Raw genomic sequence first — 8,776 nt, 5'->3', positions numbered from 1 at the left:
AGTCCCCCAACCTCCCCCAGGCCGCCTCTAGATGCAGAGCTACGCAATCAGTTCAGGGTTGGTAGGGCCTACGGGTATGGTGAATGAAGGCTGCAGAAGGAGGAATCCACAGTCCAGCCATTCTGCGTCGTCTGAAGACAGAGATAGAAAGAGAGAGAGAGAGACAGAGAGAGAGAGAGAGAGAGAGAGAGTGACGGAGGGCAGAGGAAGAAGACAGAAGACTCACTGCTTGGCATAGTTGGGTGCAGTGAGGGAAGGCGAATCAAGTCTTGCAGGACATCTTCCAGGTACAGACAGGAGGTGTAGGTTTAACTAGGGGACAAATTGGGGCTGGGAGGACAGGGTTGCATAGTTGAGCAGTCCCAGGCAAAGGTGGCCTGGTCGATCATTATCTCAGCTCTGGTTCTGCAAGAGATCCAGAGAAGTTGGTATGGCCACCATCATGAAGGGGACGGGTTCCGCCACCCCTGCCACCCATCCGCTCCTGCACCCCTCGATCCAGGGTCCAGCCTCATCCCCATAGGTCATTTTTCCCAGTTTTAAAAAATATTGGTATTAGGGCTGGGGATATGGCCTAGTGGCTACAGTGCTTGCCTCCTATACATGAGGCCCTGGGTTCGATTCCCCAGCACCACATATACAGAAAATGGCCAGAAGTGGCGTTGTGGCTCAAGTGGCAGAGTGCTAGCCTTGAGCAAAAAGAAGCCAGGGACAGTGCTCAGGCCCTGAGTCCGAGGCCCAGGACTGGCAAAAAATAAAAAAAAATTGGTATTATAACAGTGATGTACGGAGTATTCTCAGTATTTTTTTAGGGGTGGGTGGGGAGGTTCTGTCTTTTGTCCTGAGGCTCTACTATTATTTTTTTTCCAGTCCTGGGGCTTGAACTCAGGGCCTGAGCACTGTCCCTGGCTTCTTTTTGCTCAAGGCTAGCACTCAACCATTTTGAGCCACCACGCCACGTCTGACTTTTTTTTTTCTGTTTATGTGGTGCTGGGAAACCGAACCCAGGGCTTCATGTATACGAGGTGAGCACTCTACCACTAGGCCACATTCCCAGCCCCCAACTCTACTATTTTGATCCCTTGTCATAAAGATGTGATCCATCATTCTTGTCCTTTTGGAAACCCAACGCAATTTCAGGAGAAAGACTCAGAGCCAAGGAGACATGCAAAACAGAGACAGGGAGGCCCAAGAGTTTCTCTTGCTTTAGCCAATTATGGGCCCCAAGTAAGGACTCGGTGCTTTTCAGCAGAAGTGGTTTCTAAGAACCCGAAGATGAGGATGATGTGCTGAGAGCAAGAGGGCAGCACCTGCTCAGAATCACAAAACACCAGGGAATTAACAGTGAGTAACCACCAGGTGTAGTGGTCCACACATACAATCCCAGCACTTGGGAGGCTCAGGCAGGAGGACTGCGATTTGAGGCCAGCTGGAGCTACCTAGGGAGACTGTTTCAAACAGACAAGCAAACAAGCAAGCAAAAAAAAAAAAAAAAAAAAAAAAAAGACAAGCCAAGCATGGTGGCATACTCTTGTAATCCCAACACTCAAAAGGCTAAAGCAAGATCGGGTACTTGAGGCCAGCTTGGTGAGACCCTATCTTCAAATAAACCATCAAAACCAAAATAACAACAAAGAATACTAAGTAACGAGCAATGAATAGCATAGTTGCCATAACAACAGTGATAAGAACCTCTATCTGGCCTGTCTGGTACCTTGAGCTCTTTGCAGGGTTGCAGATGAATGAATGGTCTTTCCTTGGTTGGTTTTCAAGTGTCAACTCTGAGGGCTCTTCTTCCAGGAAGGCTTCCTGGACTTCCAAGTGGGGGGCATCCATCCGCTGTGTGTCCTATCTCTCCCAGCACACTCCTGGGGCCCCCGGATAATAACAGTGGGATGGAACTGGGGAGTTGGGATTAGATTATTACCTGAAAGCGCCAGGTGGGGCTCCCTGCCTCTCTGCCCCTTTCTCTCAACTCTTAGCCTCTGGCTGTGAGCCCTGTGGTGACCTTGGCTCAGCCAGAGAGCCCTGTGCCAGGCCATGACTGCTGTCTGGTCTTGGATGACGTGGAGCCGCTGGGTCTCTCAGTGCCTTCTTACGTGCAAGCCCCACCCCCTTCTGCACCTGCCCCCAGGCCAGCGGCTCCATTCTTCCTCCTTCTTCCTCATCCTGGCTACCGGGGCAGGACCCGAGGCCTCACACCTCTGCTTCTCTGCCTACCCTGCCAGACTCACCACCATCCGCTTTCCAGGTCTCCAGCAGGAAGTGAGCTCTCTAATCCAGTTCCAGGAAAGACAGCCTCTTGAGAGGAAATACAAACAGGAAGTCTGGGGTTGGGGTCTGGGAATGTGACCTAGTGGCAAGAGTGCTCGCCGCCCATACTTGAAGCCCTGGGTTCGATTCCTCAGCACCTCATATATAGAAAAAGCCGGAAGTGGCGCTGTGGCTCAAGTGGTAGAGTGCTAGCCTTGAGCAAAAAGAAGCCAGGGACAGTGCTCAGGCCCTGAGTTCAATGCCCAGGACTGGCAAAAAAAAAAAAGAAAGTCCAGGGTTGTGGCTCGCTGGTACAGCGCTTGCCTGCTTGCCTGCCCCAGGGGCGGCCCTGGGTTTTTCCCTTTCACCCTGAACAAAATGAAACCAAAGAAAACCAATCCAGGTCTTAGAAATGAAGATGAACCCCTGGAGGAACAGCCGGGGCCGGCCTAGATCATTCTCCCCTGCTTGCCATCCTTGGCTCCCCTGGCTTGCCAGGGTCTTTGCCTCTCCAAGTCCCGGCCCGCAGCACTGTCCGTCTGTTACCCGGAGGGTGGCTTGCACAATGGGGTTTTAGAGTCTACCTGCGTGATCTTCATCCTTCCCCCTCCCCCTCAGCTGGAGCACCCTGCAGGTCTGTGAGCTCCTTATCACCCCCCCACCCCCAAGACTGGGAGCAATGATGGAAACCGGACCGCGAAACCTGTTTAGGGGCAGCAGGGCGTCTGTGCCTCTTGCCAGCAACAGACTCCCAAGGTCTCATGAACAGGGTTTTTATTGATCATCAAACAGGGAGTACACGCAGGATGCAAGGTACCACCACCAGAGTGGGGGGAACAATCCTAGGACTGGTGACTTCCTTATCTTAGGAGGTGTAGACGAGTAGCAGTCACCATTTGTGTAGGCTTTTACCTGACTCCAGGGTCTAGGAAAGTTTGGATGCTGATGAGCTCACATGTAGGGCAGCACAGGGGTCTCTGTAATGCCAGGAGCAATTGCTCTTTCTCGGCCACTCCCAGCTGAGAGTCAGAGGATGGCAGACCTCATGGCTCAGCATTTCCAGCTTCCCACGGACCCGAACCCCCTCCCCGCAAACGCATCTCCTGTACCTCAGAGCCTGTGTCTCCATTTGGAGTTCAGTGTAGACACCACGTGACTGATTTAGGGTCTGTCCTCACCCCTCCTCATGGTCTCCCCTCGGGCTGAGCCTGTGCCACTTGGGGGCAGGTGTGGACAAATGGGTGAGAAATCGAATCAGGATTGTCTCCAGCCCTGTACAGGTTTGGCATGTGAGACACAAAAGCCACACCAGGTATGTCCGCCAGGCAGGAAGTTGGTAGCTATGTAGACAGTGCCGCTTCCAGAAATGCTTGGCAAGAAACCAGAAAATGTTTTACCTGTGCCCTTAGGCTTCTGCCACATGATTATTTTTTCTGGCCAAGGGGAGCAGCCAAACAGATGTGATTTGGTATCCTCATGGACACTTGCATTTGACTTCTACTAACAAAGGGGCTCTGGGCATTCATAGAGCGACTTCGGAGAATCAGGGGCTATTTGGGGCTCCTGGTACCTCCCCCTCATCCAGTCAAATCCCAGTGATCCCTGCAAATAGGTGAAGTGACTGTCAGGAGCTGAGGGAGGAGCGAGAAAGGAGGACAAAAGCCTATTAAGTGCCTGGCACTTAACAGGCTGAGGTTGGAGGATTTTGGTTCAAGGCCAGCTCCAGAAGACAAATCCAAGAGATTCCTATCTCCAGGTCAAGTGAGAGCTCAAGACCTCGAGTTCAAGCTCCAGTACCAGCATGTGTGCATGCGCGCGTGCGTGCGCGTGCACGCACGCACACACACGCACACACACACACACACACACAGAGCTACCGGAAGCAACAGGTACAGGAGCAACGAGGGAATGGCACTGCTCGTGTGGATAGGGTTAGACACAGGCTTTTACAGAATGACGTGGGATTTGGCTGATTGGTTGATTCTTCCTCTCGTGACTAGTTGATTGTTTGTTCTTCAGAACAGCATTGAAATCTAGACCTTCCACGCGCCTGACCTTTGCTTCCTCATTCCACCTGATACTTTGGACTAAACCACCTGCTTGGGGCCTAAAATTCAAGGGATGTCAACATTTTCTATAATCAAGGTCAGTTTTTAGAAAATTGGACTACCAAAGTATGGCCAGTGGTAGTGGTAGTTTTGTGAATAAACTATCCTTGGGGCTAGGCTTGTATTTGACTAAAGGAGTGTGGCAGGGGTGCAATGGCTACTTTTGTTTTGGTGTTGTTGGTTTTGGTGGGACTGACTCCTGAACTTGGGGGGCCTTGCTCAGGGCCACTTGAGGACAGAACCAGCCCCTTCCCCCCTTTTTTTAAAAATTACTTTTCCAAATAAGACCTTGCATTTATACCTAGACCTAGATTCTTTTTCCTATTCTTCCTATGTATCTAGGACCACAGAGGTACACTACCATGCCCAGCTTGTTGGTTGAGATGGGGGTCTCGATTGGCTCTAAACTTGGACCCTCCTGGCCTCTGCCCGTTGTGTAGCTAGGATTACAGGCGTGAGGTCGCACGTCCAGCTCAGATCTGCTCTTTGTGGTTTTGATACTCCATCCATTGTGGGAGTTTGTACTGAGGTTAAGAAACGTTGGATGCCAACAATGTTTATGTTGATTTCTGAGTGAATAGTGCTGTTTGCCTCACCCCTAAATCCCTCTCATTTCCAGCTGGCAGACCCGAGGATTCCTGGGTGTCTAGAAGGCTCCGCAAACACGCACAACAGGAAATAGGCTGGGGTGATAGGCCTGTCTCCCCTCCCGCCTCTGCCGGAGGGCCCCAGCCTTGGAAGAACTCAGGCCCAGGGAGGGGGGAGTGGAAACGGAGCGGGGGCAGGCGAGGCCTTGGCCCCCACACTGACATGGGCACGCAGACTCTTTAGGAGGAGGAAAGGGCGGCGACACAGGGGAAGTGGGGAGAGGAGCCCCCCGCAGGCAGGCTTGTGTGACCCGGGAAAGGACCCGAGCGGGGCTCCCACGAGGTGCCTACTGTGTGTCAAGTCCTGCAGACATGCAGACGCAGTGCCCGGAAGGACGAACGTGAGGGCAGGGAAGCCCTCCTGGTTCGGGGAGCGCGGGCTGGAGCAGCCAGGCCAGGGACGGGTGCGGAGGGTGCTCCAGGTAGAGGGGGAGCACGTGCAAAGGCCAGGGGCGAGAGGCGCTGGGGTAGAATGGCCTGGAGGAGCTGGCGATTATGACAAAGCCCCAGGGGTTTGGACAAGGAGCAGCATGGCCGTCGAAGATGGCGCAGTCTCCTGAGCCGGCGGTGCTCCCTCCTGGCTGCCTTCCTCCCAACACAGCATAAAACCACCTCTGCACTTCTCCCAAGAAAAGCCTAGGTTCCAGCGGATCTCAGTTCAAGGCCAGCTTAGGATAAAAGGGAGACTTCATATCAACCGATAAGCTATCATCTCCCCTGTACAGGATGTATTCATAGGAGCAACCTGGCCCAGGCTGGCTTGGATATAGAAATTCAAGGCCTATATAAAAAATATCTAAACAAAAAGGGCTGGGGGCATGGCTCAAATGATAGAACTCCTACCTAGCAAGATCAAGGTCCTGGGTTCAAACTTCAGTACTATCAAACCATGAAAACAAAACCTAAAAAACCCCAAAACATCTAACCCAGTAATTTACTCACATGTGCCCAGCTTGAAACTTTTTAAGGCCAAACTGTCCTTGGAAACATTGATAGCCTGTTCAGAGTCAGGTTAGAGGGCTGGGCATGGTGGTACCCACCTGTAATCCAAGCACTCAGGACGCTGATGCAGGAGGGTCCAAAGCTACTAAGGGGCCTGACTGGGCTACAGTGAAAGACATTTCAAACACACACACCCCCCAAAAAGAGCAAAAGACAAAAGGTACACATTGGGAAATAGAGGCATGAATTAAGTTGTATAGTACCTACTTAGCAAATGCAAGCCCCAGTGTTTAAACCTAGTACTATAGTATGTATGTATGTATGTATGTGTGTGTGTATTGTCAGTCATGGGGCTTGAACTCCAGGCCAGGGCGCTGTCCCTGAGGTTTTTCGGGGTTTTCTTGCTGAAGGCTAGCGCTCTACCATTTTGAGCCACAGCACCCCTTTGTTTCCTGGTGGTCAGTTGGAGATCAGAGTCTCACACTTTCCTACCCAGGTCTAGTTTTGAACCACGATCCTCAGATCTGTGCCTCCTGAGAAGGTAGGATTACAGGAATGTGCCACCAGAGCCCGGCTACTGTATTAAAAACAAAAACTATGAATGGGCTGGAGGCACAGCCCAGTGTTAGCGTATGTAGCCTGCCATGGCCCTGAGTTTAAAAGCCTCATAAAACCTTTTGCTTAGTAGTAGTAAAAGTAGGATAGAAGGGTGTGGATTGCATTCCACCCTGATCTTCCAGAGTGCAGTGGGAGGAGAGAGGTGTACTGATATGGATTGTCCTAGAACACTGCTGACATAAGCATCCATCTGCTCTGTCATTATCTACCTGTCTACCTACCTACCTATCCACCATCTGCTTACCTGCCTGACCACCTAGCATCTTGTGCACACTGGGCAAGGTACTTTGCCACTGAGCTACATCCTGACCAGGACTTGCATAATGTACAGTGATCCAATAAGGGCCAACGAGCATTTTCACTTCCTCAAGCATGATTTTTGTTGTTGTTGTTGTTGGTCACCATTGGGCTTAATTCTGGGTCTGGGTGCTGTCCCTGAGCTCTACCACTTGAGCCAAAGCACCATTTCTGGTTTTCTGGTGGTTCATTGGAGATAAGAGTCTCAGGGACTTTTCTGCCCAGGCTGGCTTTGAACCAGGATCCTCAGAGCTCAGCCTCCTGAGCAGCTAGGATTACAGGCCACTGGTGTCTGGCTCCTCAAGCATGATTCTACCCGTCTGCGATACTTTCCCTTCTAAGGTTCTTGCTAAGCCAGGAACAAAGGACATTGTACATTTTGATTTGCTAGTCTGGGGATCCCCAGGGCTTTGGCAGTGGACTCCTAGTGGTTCCAGACACCGCCCCACCCACCAAAAAAAAAAAAAGGAATGAATGTTTAAGGGAGTAGCACCCCTGGTGTGTATTCCAGGAGAGGCCATTGTCCATTGGTACTGCTGGAAATCCGGGGAATCAGGGGAATCCGTCAGAGCTGAGGGGGCGAGGGGCGTGGTTGAGGCAGCCCCCTGCTCGTGGGCTCCCTGGTGTGCAAGGCCTGAGATCCACGTGACCCTGCTGTCTGCTTGGGTCCTGCTTTTGCCTCCTTAGCATTTCCTGACCTCAGCCCAGCCATGAAGGACACTCAGCCCTCCTCTGACATCCCATACCAGCCAGGAAGAACAAACACGGAGGTGGGGAGGCGAGTTGGAGGCGTTCTGGAATCAAAGAAAGGTTCCCTCACCCCATCACTCCTTGTTGCCCTCAGAGACAAGCCTGTGGAGGAATGAAAGCCACAGCACCAGTGTCGGGCACCAGCGGGTCATGCCTGAAATCCTAGCTGTTCAGGAGGTGGGGGTGTGAAGACTGAGGTTCGAAGCCAGCCCAGGCAGATGAATTCATGAGACTTGTATCCTCAGTTCATCAGCAAAAAGCCAGAAGTGGAGCTGTAGCTCAAGTGGTAGAGCACCACTGAAAAGCAGACCCTGAGTTCAAGTCCCGGTACTCACACACACAGGCACACGCATGTGTACACACACACACACACACACACACACAGTCACGGGATCTGGAGCTGAGTGAGGATTCTAATGTTACCATGAGGCCGCAGCCAGGCTGGCTCTGAAGAACCAAAGGAGCCTGCATACACCCCTCCTTCTCCAGGAGATTCCGGAGCACACACTACACCCCAAGGCCCTGCTCCGTCCACGCCCAAACGGAACCCCTCAAGGAGAAAACAGTCACTCCTTTCTCCCCCAAACAGGCTGGGCCAAGCGGTAGAGTTCCGGAACACTTTGCGGGGTGCGGGGTGGCGTGGGTGCGGACTGCTTCGCCCTAGGGGCAGTCTCCCCCCACGACTTGCATAATTCCTCTTCAGAGTGGATTATTAACTTTACTGAGAGCCCTTGTTTTGCACCCGCAGGAGCGGTGGCTGGCTGAGGCTGGATGTGTGGAGGCCTTTCCCACTGGGGTGCTGGGGCGGGGACCCCAGTCAGGGCACAGCACGCTTGGCTGGGTAGAGGCCTGGATGGGGACCGAGCTTCCTGTCGGGGGAGGGGTTCGCTCAGCTAGGATGGAAACACGGGTGGTGGGAGATGGGGGGGCGGGGTCAGCAGCCCTGGTGCTGGCTGGGGCCCCCCGGGGTCTCAGCCCAGTCCTCGGGCCTGAGATTAGCCCGGGCTCCTCAGTCCTGGATGAAACCAGAATTTAGACAAGACCTCCCTCCCCTCCTGCAGTCCCCCCCCCCCTCCTTGACCTCCACTCCACCCTGCCCCCCTCCCCCCCATCTCAGTCTGTCCCTGGGGTGGGAGGACCAGCTGGTCCAAGCCATTCCCA

At 52.8% G+C, this 8,776-nt stretch overlaps 1 long non-coding RNA gene across 2 annotated transcripts; it reads left to right on the top strand.

Moving 5' to 3' along the window:
* Nucleotides 1–1,086: 1,086 nt before the first annotated feature.
* LOC125366028 lies at nt 1,087–7,885 on the top strand. Of its 2 annotated transcripts, none has more exons than XR_007213773.1 (3): nt 1,087–1,344; nt 4,273–4,398; nt 7,710–7,885. It is a non-coding gene; the product is annotated as an uncharacterized LOC125366028 (long non-coding RNA). The 2 variants fall into 2 exon arrangements; XR_007213772.1 differs by lacking the exon at nt 7,710–7,885 and adding an exon at nt 4,981–5,081.
* Nucleotides 7,886–8,776: the final 891 nt, after the last annotated feature.

The sequence above is a fragment of the Perognathus longimembris genome, chromosome 17 (genome assembly GCF_023159225.1).
Source record: "Perognathus longimembris pacificus isolate PPM17 chromosome 17, ASM2315922v1, whole genome shotgun sequence".
Lineage (NCBI taxonomy): Eukaryota > Metazoa > Chordata > Mammalia > Rodentia > Heteromyidae > Perognathus > Perognathus longimembris.
This window is presented reverse-complemented; position numbering and strand designations above follow the sequence as displayed.